At 41.5% G+C, this 12,021-nt stretch overlaps 1 protein-coding gene across 2 annotated transcripts in view; it reads left to right on the top strand.

Annotated features, from left to right (window-relative positions):
- Window positions 1–12,021, top strand: part of KCNH1 (potassium voltage-gated channel subfamily H member 1) — a 388,389-nt gene that overhangs the window by 53,859 nt on the left and 322,509 nt on the right. The window lies entirely within an intron of this gene.

The following is a 12,021-nucleotide window of genomic DNA, read 5'->3' as shown; positions in this document are numbered from 1 at the left end:
GAATAAAATAAAATATTTGCTTAATAGATATATGCATATATGTATGTCATATATTTACACAAACATTCATAAGAAAATAAAAATACTCATGCCTCCTAATTCTCTCCTATTCTTTTTCTCCACTTAGTACCTTCTAATATACTATAGAACTTATTTATTATTCTGTTTGTTGGTCATTGATACATCCCAAGCACTTGAAACAGTATCTGGCACATAGTAGATGCTTATCCGTAGTGGTTTTTGTTTTTTGTTTAAGTTGGTTGAGTGGATGAAAGAAAGGAAGTGATGTTAGTACTTTTGTTGACCTCCTCTTGCAGAAGTATTTGCTCATTGATTGGCAATATAAGGCAGACATCTGGGTCCCATCCCAGGGACCAGTTAGCCTGGCTAGAGGCTTATGGATTTTACTGATCTTTTCAAAGAACCAGATTCTGATTTTTTTGATTTTCTCAAAGGATTTTCTATTTCTAATTTCATTGATTTCTGCTCTAATGTTTATTATTACTTTTCTCCTACTTACTTTGGATTTAATTTGCTCTTCTTTCTTTTTTAGTTTCCTAAGGTGGAAACTTAGATTATTGATTTTTGCTCTCTCTTCTTTTCTCGTATATGCATGCAATGCTATAAATCTTCCTCTAAGCACTGCTCTCACTGCACCCCACAAATGGGCACAAGTTCTATTTTTGTTTTCATTTAGTTTAAAATATTTTAAAATTTCTCTTGAGATTTCTTCTTTGATCCCATGTGTTATTTAGAAATGTGTTGCTTCATCTCTGAGCATTTTGGGATTTGATAGCTATCTTTCTGTTACTGATTTCTGGTTTTAATTCCACTGTAATCTGAGAGCAGACTTGTATGCTTTCTTTTTTTTAAGTTTGTGAATGTATGTTTCATGGCCCAGAATGTGGTCTCTCTTGCTGGATGTTGCAGGGGAGTTTGGGAAGAACATGTATTCTGCTGTGGGTGCATGAAGTAGTTTATACATTGTCAGTCACATCTGGTTGATTGATCGTGGTGTTGACTTCAGCTATGACCTCGGTGATTTTCTGCCTCCTGGTTCTGTCCATTTCCCGTAGAGGATTGTTGAAGTCACCACCTGGATAGTGGATTCATCCATTTTTCCTTGCAATTGTCGCAGTTCTTGCCCCACATACTTTGATGCTCTCTTGTTAGGCACGTACAGATTAAGGATTATTGTTATCTTCTTAAAATATCGACCCCTTTATCATCATGTGATATGCCTGATAACTTTTCTTGCCCTGAAGTCTGGTCTGCCAGAAATTAATATGGTTACTTCTGCTTTCTTTTGAGTGTTAGCTTGGTTTATCTTTCTTCACCCTTTTATTTAATCTATCTGTGCCTTTATATTTAAAATGGGTTTCTTGTAGACAATTGGATCTTATTTTTTGATCCATTTTGACAATCTTTGTCTTAATTGGCATACATAGACTATTGATGTTTAAAGTGATTATTGATACAGTTAGATTAATATCTGCCATATCTGTAACTGTTTTCTATATTTTGCCCTTGGTCTTTGTTCCTATTTTGTTGTCCACTTTTTCTGCTTTTTTTGTGGTTTTAATTGAGTGTTTTATATGATTCTATTTTCTCTCCTTTCTTGGCATATCAATTATACTTCTTCTTTTACTTTTTTAGTGGTTGCCCTAGAGTTTGCAATATATATTTACAACTAATCTGAGTCTACTTTGAAATAACACTGTACTGCTTCATGGATAGTGCAGCTACTTTATAAAGTAACAAAATAATCCCAATTCTTGAATCTCCCTTCTGTTCTTTGTATCATTGCTATCATTATCCATAAGTATAGGTAAGCATATATATATATATATGCACATATATGTGTATATATATACATATACATAGATGTATATGTATATGCACACGTATGTATGTATATATATATTAATAAATATGTATTCATATAGAATTAAACACATTGTTGCTATTTTATTTTGAACAAGGTGTTATCTGTTACATCATTTAAGAAAATGAAAAGTATGGGCGCCTGGGTGGCTCAGTTGGTTAAGCGACTGCCTTCAGCTCAGGTCATGATCCTGGAGTCCTGGGATCGAGTCCCACATTGAGCTCCCAGTTCCACGGGGAGTCTGCTTTTCCCTCTGACCTTCTTCTCGCTCATGCTCTCTCTCACTGTCTCTCTCTCTCAAATAAATAAATAAAAATAAAATATTAAAAAAAAAAGAAAATGAAAAGTAAATGTTTTTATTTACCTTCACTTTTTCCTTTTCTGATGCTCTTTCTTTGTGTAGATCTGAGTTTCTGACATGTATTATCTTCCTTCTCTCTGAATAACTTCTTTTAATATTTCTTGCAAGGCAGTTCTACTGGAAAAAAATTTCCTTAATTTTTTTGAGGAAAAGTCATTATTTCTCCTTCACTTTTTTTTAAAAGATCTTCTTTATTTAATTGAGAGAGAGAGCAAGAGCGAAAGCACAAATGGGGGAGGTGCAGGGGGAGAGAGAGAAGCAGGCTCCCCACTGAACAGGGAGACCCAAGGGGACTTGATCTCAGGACCCTGAGATCATGACCTGAACCAAAGGCAGATGCTTAACTGACTGAGCCACCTAGGCACCCGTTCACTTTTGAAAGATAATTTCACAGGGTATAGACTCTTGGCTGGTGTTTACTTTTTCTTCTCTCAACTCTTTAAATATTCTAGTCGGCTTTCTTTCGTTTATGTTTCTGAGAAGAAGTTAGATTTTTAAAAAAATTTTATTTATTTATTTTTAAAATTTTTTAATAAACATATAATGTATTTTTATCCCCAGGGGTACAGGTCTGTGAATCACCAGGTTTACACACTTCACAGCACTCACCATAGCACATACCCTCCCCAATGTCCATAACTCCACCCCCCTCTCCAAACGCCCCTCCCCCCAGCAACCCTCAGTTTGTTTTGTGAGATTAAGAGTCACTTATGGTTTGTCTCCCTCCCAATCCCATCTTGTTTCATTTATTCTTCCCCTACCCCCTTAACCCCCCATGTTGCATCTCCATTTCCTCATACCAGGGAGATCATATGATAGTTGTCTTTCTCTGTTTGACTTATTTCGCTAAGCATGATACCCTCTAGTTCCATCCACATCATCACAAATGGCAAGATGTCATTTCTTTTCATTCTTTTGATCCATTCTGATACCCTGTGTCTTTTGATTGTGGCATTTAGCCCATTGACATTCAGGGTAACTATTGAGAGATATGAATTTAGCGGCATTATATTACCTGTAAAGTGACTGTTACTGTATATTGTCTCTGTACCTTTCTGATCTACTACTTTTAGGCTCTCTCTTTGCTTAGAGGACCCCTTTCAATATTTCCTGTAGAGCTGGTTTGGTGTTTGCAAATTCTTTCAGTTTTTGTTTGTCCTGGAAGCTTTTGATCTCTCCTTCTATTTTCAATGATAGCCTAGCTGGATAGAATATTCTTGGCTGCATGTTTTTCTTGTTTAGTGCTCTGAATATATCATGCCAGCTCTTTCTGGCCTGCCAGGTCTCTGTGGATAAGTCTGCTGCCAGTCTAATATTTTTACCCTTGTATGTTACAGACTTCTTTTCCCGGGCTGCTTTCAGGATTTTCTCTTTGTCACTAAGGCTTGTAAATTTTACTATTAGGTGACGGGGTGTGGACTTATTCTTGTTGACTTTGAGGGGGTTCTCTGCACCTCCTGGATTTTGATGCTTGTTCCCTTTGCCATATTAGGGAAATTCTCTTCAATAATTCTCTCCAATATACCTTCTACTCCCCTCTCTCTTTCTTCTTCTTCTGGAATCCCAATTATTCTAATGTTGTTTCATCATATGGTATCACTTATCTCTCGAATCCTCCCCTCATGGTCCAGTTGCTGCTTGTCCCTCTTTTGCTCAGCTTCTTTATTCTCTGTCATTTGGTCTTCTATATCACTAATTCTTTCTTCTGCCTCATTTATCCTAGCAGTGAGAGCCTCCATTTTTGATTGCACCTCCTTAATAGCTTTTTTGATTTCAACTTGGTTAGATTTTAGTTCTTTAATTTCTCCAGAAAGGGCTTTTATATTTCCAGAGAGGGTTTCTCTAATATCTTCCATGGCTTTTTCGAGCCTGGCTAGAACCTTCAGAATCGTCATTCTAAACTCTAGATCTGACATATTACCAATGTCTGTGTTGATTAGGTCCCTAGCCTTCGGTACTGCCTCTTGTTCTTTTTTTTGTGGTGAATTTTTCCGCCTTGTCATTTTGTCCAGGTAAGAGGATATGAAGGAGCAAATAAAATACTAAAAGGGCGGCAAAGACCCCAGAAAAATGCACTTTAACCAAATCAGAAGAGACACCAAATCGTCGGGGGGGGGGGGGGAGAAAGGGCATAAAAAGAGGTTCAGAAAAAAAAAAAGGAAAAAATTAATAAAAGAAAACAAATAAAGAAAAAATATAAAAAAGAAAGAAAAATATATATATTAGATAAACTAGTCAAAAAACGTTAAAAAAAGAAAAGGGTAAAAGTTTAAAAAAATTTAGCAGAAGAAGTAAAAAGAAAGAAAAAAAAATTGAATTAATCGCAAGACTAAAGAATCATGGGGAGAAAGCCATGAGTTCCGTGCTTTGCTTTCTCCTCCTCTGGAATTGCGCTGCTGTCTTAGGTATTGAACCCGCTCTCCTTGGTAGATGAACTTCGTCCTGGCTGGATTTTTTGTTGATCTTCTGGGGGAGGGGCCTGTTGTAGTGACTCTCAAGTGTCTTTGCCCGAGGCGGAATTGCACCGCCCTTACCGGGGCCGGACTAAGTAATCCGCTTGGGTTCGCTTTCGGGAGCTTTTGTTCCCTGCACGCTTTCCGTAGAGTTCCGGAGAACGGGAATGAAAATGGCGGCTTCCCAGTCTCTGGCCCGGAGGAGCCGAGACCCTGGGGCCCCCACTCCTCAGTGCGCCCCCAGAGAAAGCGCCCAATCACTCCCGTATCCCTGGCCTCCAGCTGCGTTCCAAGCTCACCCAGCCTGCAACCGATTCAAGGTAACCCCGAGTTGAGAGCTCAGTCCTCGGCTCTGTCTCTGTCGCCGGCTTCCCCATTCTAATACCTGCGAGCTCTGCGACACTCCAAAACCCCGATCCTTCTGTGACCCTGCGGGACCTGGGGCCACGCTGACCCCACGTGGGCTTCACCCCTGTTTAGCCTCTGGAGCAATGTCCCTCAGTGGAACATACTTTTAAAAGTCCTGATTTTGTGCTCCGTTCCTCCGCCGCTTGCCGGGAGCCGGCCCTTGCCCCCCCGCGGTCTATCTTCCCGTCGTTTTGGATTCACTTCTCCGCCAGTCCTACCTTTCAGAAATTGGTTGATTTTCTGTTTCTACAATTGCTGTTCTTCTTCTCTTCGATCTCCTGTTGGATTTGTAGGTGTTTGCAATGTTTAGATTAGCTATCTAGCTGATCTCCTGCTACCTGATGTAGTCTCTGCCTGCTACTTCTCCGCCATCTTGACTCCTCTCCCGACTTGCAGTGTTTTGAAAGCTGAACTTGATGTGCTAGGCAAAGGCTCATGGGTAAGTAGGCCCTTAGTGGTATGGGGGTGAGGGGTCAGGGAGAGGCAGCATTGTATAGTCTTATGATTAGCTGTTTTAGGGAGTTTATGCCCCTGGGATGTGAATTTCATGAATGCCTCTGAGTATTTCCCCTACTTCAGCCAAATGAAATGCATGGGGGGGGGGGGGGGGACGCGCGCGCATGCGCGCGCGCGCGCACCAGAATTGGGGATTTCCCTCCCTCCCCCTAGGGCAGGGAGGCTCCATGAAACCCAACACTTTAGGCTCTGGTTATAGGCTTTGTCCTAAGAGCAGGCCTTTCTGAAAGAGAACAGAATGCTCTGGTGTATTTCAATATAGTTAACCTTTGTTCTCCTCTTCCAGAAGCAGGAGGGAATTTTTTCTGATTTTCACAGTGAGGATCTGGTACAGCTCTTGGAGATAAAACTCAAAAAACCAGCTGGCTCTCCCTGGACTTTGTAACTGTCAGACTTGGCCACACTGAGCTTCCAGAGATTTGCCAGTTTTGGGGTAGGTTTTCCTATCTGGTGTTAGTTTTTGTGGAAGCTTCTTTTCATGGGTTTCTTCTCTGGCAGGTTGTTACTTTTTATAAACCTGCCTCCTTCTGTAGTTTTTGGTGTAATGATTTACCTGCAGTTTCACTTCTCTGACAGATCTAAGAATTGTCAGTTTTGGGCATTTGTTCAGCTTTTCACTTGTTAGGATCGAGTGACAAGTTCCAAGCTCCTAACCTCCTGGACTAGAAACTGGAAGATGGCTAGTAAGTTTGAAACAGAAAGTTCTGTTCCCTGGCCATAGCTTACAGCCAATTTCCTGCTCGGTTTTCTCACTGGTCGGTGCCATTAGCCAAATGGAGATTGCGTGAGAGTATGAATATGCCCAGCCTCTCCCCCTTCTAGGAAAAATTTGACACAAAGAGCAAGTGCACTGGAAATAGCAGTTTTTCTTTTAAATGGATTGCACTTGGTATTTTCAAGGAGAACTTATTTCCCTGTTAGACTGTTTTTTCCTGAGCTCCAGCAATGTGGCTTTGGTCCTCACTTTTCTCCTCAAGTCTCCCTCCTGGATTGATTGTAGGAAAGAAGGAGGCACTTACTTACTATGTGCTAGGCTCTGTGCTTCTTGTCTTCAATATTCCGGACAGCTCAGAGCAGTTTTACAAAGGGGGAAACGGGGCCATAGGGAAGGTCACTAACTTGTTCATGGTCACCCAGCTGGACATGGTGGACTTTGGATTGAGAACCAGGTTTATATGACTTTAAACCCAACCCATTTCCCATTAGGTTGGTTCCTTCTCTCCATTCTTTTCTTCCCAGTCCTGTGCTGTTACTCAGACCAGGGTTATACCAGACTTTCTGGCTTTAAATGTAGTAGGGGTCCATGATCTCCCTCATCTCAGGATGGAGAACGAAGCTCACCTTGTCTACTGTTCTTGAGCACCTGTTCCCTTGATCTCCATTTGGCATGAGCATTTGTTCTTTTAGAGACCAGTTTATTTGCAGATTCTAAAAGTATCTTAGTCAATGTGTAAGTCTGGCTGGAGAACCTTTGTCAAGGGTTGAGTTTTGTGGGATGCAGACGCTGGGTAACATTGACGAAAGAAAAGGGAGAGGAGGCAGCCCTGGGCTGGGGGAGCACCAGACCACAGTGCAAATCTGAGGGAGGCTCTGCAGCAGAGATGCCAACTAGAGGAGTCCCACACAGGGTAGAAGGGTCATGCCTCTCAATCACTCTCCTGCTCAGCCTTTGGTAGTGCCTCAGGAGAAAGTTCGGGTTTCCATCCCTTAGGAATCTGATAGGAGGCTGTTCGTTACCTGCGCCTGCCGCTGGGTAGAGAATCCTCTCCTGAAGTGGGATTTGAAGGGGCACATTTCTGAATTTACTACCACACTTTCTGCCTTTATAGGGCAGAAGGTCATGGTCGGTGTCTGAGAGAGCTTTGCTCCTGCTCTGTAGGATTTCACCTTGGTTTTCACGTAGGGGTGACCCTGCCGGGGTTTGGTCTGTCTGGGAGCACCCTGCTGCCGTGCCGGCCCCCCATCCCCTTGGAATGGCTGTGGGGAAGACCTGGAGGGGAAACCATGTTTCCCTGTCCCCTCCTCTTTCAGTCCTTCCCTATGAGGGAGCCAGGTCAGGATGTAGTCTGAGATATGCCATTGTGGTGGCTGGAACCCGGGCATATCATGCAGCCATGTCCCTAGGAGGTGCCAGGTCCAGCTCACGAGCCTCTCCATCTCTCTGTACAGACATCTGGCCAGTGCTGTGTGTTTCATAGGTTCTGCTGGTGTTCTTCATGCAGGTGATCGGAGTGCTGGGCTGAAACAGCACTCAGTTCCAACCCACTGAGCAGTGTCCAGTTGTGTGGTTTCATGCAGGCATTTCATCTCTGAGAGCTTTAATTTCTTCCTCTTCCTTGTCTTCAAGTGGAGGTAGAGAATGTAGAGGAGAGTAATAGGTGCCCATAGATTTGTTTGGGGCAGGAAAGTTTCCGGATGCAAGCACTATGACGTATACTGAATGCTCAACAATATTAGCTTAATATTAAGTTTCAGTGTTTGGTTCATTAAGTCCTTTTGAAAAAAGTTCTCAAAAAGGGAAATCCTGCCATTTGGGACAAAATGGGTGGATATTAAAGGCAGTGCTAGGTGAAATAAGTCAGACAGAGAAAGGCAAATACTCTGTGATCTTATTTATTATACGTGGAATCTCAAAGCAAATAGGCAAACAAAAACCTTGAGCTCAGAGAGACAGAGAACAGACACAGAGAACAGATTAGTGGCTGCCGAGTTGTGGGTGGGAGAAATGGGTGGGAGAAGGGGCTCAAAATGTACAAACTTCCACTTATGAGGTAAATTAATCCTCGGGATGTAACTTACACAGTGGTGGGTATAGTTAACAATACATTTTTGGATATTTGAAAGTTGCCAAGACTTTTCTTTAAAAAAAGAAAAAAAATGCTTAACTATGTGTAGTGATCATTTCACAATATACACATATATCAAATCATGAGGTTGTATACCTGAGAGTAATATAATGTTATATGTTAATTATATCTCAATAAGAAAAAAACTTCAATTTTTGGAAATAAAACAGGTTCTTCTTTATCAGATTTTATTTTATTATTATTTTTAAAAACTGTACTTACTTGAGAGAGAGAGAATGAGCAGTGGGGAGGGGCAGAGGAAGAGAGAAAAAGAGGGAGAGAGAAGCAAGACTCCCTGCTGAGCAGGAAGCCTGATGTTGGGCTCGATCCCAGGACCGGGAGATCATGACTTGAGCTGAAGGCAGATGCTTAATGAACTGAGCCACCCAGGTGCCCCTTTTATCAGATTTTAAAACAGAGGCATATGAAGTAAAAAGTGAAATGCCCACTGTTTCTTGGAAGTAACCATTTTTAAATAGTGTATGAGTTTTATTATAATATGTTTGTATATATTTATATTGATTTTTTTTTAAACAAGAAATGAGTCAAACTATATTTCCAACTTTCTTCTTCATTTAATTGTATATTCGGGGTATTTCCCTAAGAGTACATATCCCCTTCATTCTTTTTAATAGTTGCTTTATATTCCCCTGCATGACTATATCCAAATCCGTTTAGCTATCCTCTGTTGATGGATATGTAACTATTACCAATTGTTGGCTATTACAGTTAATGCTTCAGTAAACCTCCTTGTTTGTACATATATTTTTATTTTTTTTATGGATTTTATTTATTTGACAGACAGAGATCACAAGTAGGCAGGGAGGCAAGCAGAGAGGGGGAAGCAGGCTCCCCACCAAGCAGAGAGCCCAATGTGGTGCTGGATCCCAGGACCCTGGGATCATGACCTTTGCTGAAGGCAGAGGCTTTAACCCACTGAGCCACACAGGTGCCCCTGTATATATATATGTATATATACACACACACATATATATATATTTTTGTCCTTGTATATATATATTTTAAAGGTTTTATTTATTTATTTGAGAGAGAGAGAGAGCGCGCCTCAGCAGAGGGAGGGGTACAGGACTCTCCACTGAGCAGGGAGCCCAATGTGGGGCTCGATCCCAGGACCCTGAGACCATGACTTGAGCTGAAGGGGGACACTTAATGGACTGAGCCATCTAGGCACCCCTCCTTGTCTGTATATTTTTGGTTTTAATTTTGAAATCTTTAAAATATTGAGTAGCAGAGAGTAATTAATCAGCAACCATTCCTTTATTTATACTATCTAGATAGTGATTTCTCACTTTAAATCATTTTGTAACAATTAAAATATTAAAGTTGAGGTGCTCTTTGAACTTATTTCTAGAGCTAAATCACTACCCTGAAGTTGTGTGTCTCTTTGTTATTGATGTTTTAATATTTGTATCACTTACTTATTTTTTTTTTTAAATCATGACTTTTTATTTTGAGATAATCTTAGATTGACATGCATTTGTAAGAAACAATAAAGAGACCCTCCGTATCTTTTCCCAATTTTCCCCAGTTTTGGAGAACATTTTGCAAAACAGTATGACAACTGGGATGTCGACCCTGATGCAGTCAAGACAAAGCCCTTTTCCATCCCCACAAGGATGCCCTTTCCATCCCCTCAAGTTGCCCTTTTAAAGCCACGTGCTCTTGGGGCCCAAACCTCCTTAAACTCTAGGATCCAGTAATCTGTTCCCTTCTTAAAATGTCATCATTTCGGGGCGCCTGGGTGGCTCAGTGGGTTAAAGCCTCTGCCTCAGCTCAGGTCATGATCCCAGCGTCCTGGGATCGAGCCCCACATCGGGTTCTCTGCTTGGCCAGGAGCCTGCTTCCTCCTCTCTCTCTGCCTGCCTCTCTGCGTACTTGTGATCTCTATCTGTCAAAAGAATAAATAAAAAAAATAAAAAAAATAAAAAAAAAATGTCATCATTTCAAGAATGTTCTATAAAGAAACCCTATACTATGTATCCTTTTTTTTTCCATTTTATTTATTTTTTCAGTGTAACAGTATTCATTCTTTTTGCACAACACCCAGTGCTCCATGCAAAACGTGCCCTTCCCATTACCCACCACCTGTTCCCCCAACCTCCCACCCCTGACCCTTCAAAACCCTCAGGTTGCCCCAACCTCCCACCCCTGACCCTTCAAAACCCTCAGGTTGTTTTTCAGAGTACATAGTCTCTTATGGTTCGCCTCCCCTCCCCAATGTCCATAGCCCGCTCCCCCTCTCCCAATCCCACCTCCCCCCAGCAACCCCCAGTTTGTTTTGTGAGATTAAGAGTCATTTATGGTTTGTCTCCCTCCCAATCCCATCTTGTTTCATTTACTCTTCTCCTATCCCCCTACCCCCCCATGTTGCTTCTCCATGTCCTCATATCAGGGAGATCATATGATAGTTGTCTTTCTCCGATTGACTTATTTCACTAAGCATGATACGCTCTAGTTCCATCCACGTCGTCGCAAATGGCATGATTTCATTTCTTTTGATGGCTGCATAGTATTCCATTGTGTATATATACCACATCTTCTTTATCCATTCATCTGTTGATGGACATCTAGGTTCTTTCCATAGTCTGGCTATTGTAGACATTGCTGCTATAAACATTCGGGTACACGTGCCCCTTCGGATCACTATGTTTGTATCTTTAGGGTAAATACCCAGTAGTGCAATTGCTGGGTCATAGGGTAGTTCTATTTTCAACATTTTGAGGAACCTCCATGCTGTTTTCCAGAGTGGTTGCACAAGCTTGCATTCCCACCAACAGTGGAGGAGGGTTCCCCTTTCTCCACATCCTCGCCAGCATCTGTCATTTCCTGACTTGTTAATTTTAGCCATTCTGACTGGTGTGAGGTGATATCTCATTGTGGTTTTGATTTGTATTTCCCTGATGCCGAGTGACGTGGAGCACTTTTTCATGTGTCTGTTGGCCATCTGGATGTCTTCTTTGCAGAAATGTCTGTTCATGTCCTCTGCCCATTTCTTGATTGGATTGTTTGTTCTTTGGGTGTTGAGTTTGCTAAGTTCCTTATAGATTTTGGATACTAGCCCTTTATCTGATATGTCGTTTGCAAATATCTTCTCCCATTCTGTCAGTTGTCTTTTGGTTTTGTGAACTGTTTCCTTTGCTGTGCAAAAGCTTTTGATCTTGATGAAATCCCAATAGTTCATTTTTGCCCTTGCTTCCCTTGCCTTTGCCGTTGTTCCTAGGAAGATGTTGCTACGGCTGAGGTCGAAGAGGTTGCTGCCTGCATTCTCCTCAAGGATTTGGATGGATTCCTTTCTCACATTGAGGTCCTTCATCCATTTGGAGTCTATTTTCGTGTGTGGTGTAAGGAAGTGGTGCAATTTCATTTTTCTGCATGTGGCTGTCCAATTTTCCCAGCACCATTTATTGAAGAGGCTGTCTTTTTTCCATTGGACATTCTTTCCTGCTTTGTCGAAGATTAGTTGACCATAGAGTTGAGGGTCGATTTCGGGGCTCTCTATTCTGTTCCACTGATCTATGTGTCTGTTTTTGT

Source organism: Meles meles, chromosome 17 (assembly GCF_922984935.1).
Source record: "Meles meles chromosome 17, mMelMel3.1 paternal haplotype, whole genome shotgun sequence".
In the NCBI taxonomy this organism is placed as follows: domain Eukaryota; kingdom Metazoa; phylum Chordata; class Mammalia; order Carnivora; family Mustelidae; genus Meles; species Meles meles.
The sequence above is the reverse complement of the archived record's forward strand: the minus strand, read 5'-3'. Positions and strand labels throughout refer to the sequence as shown.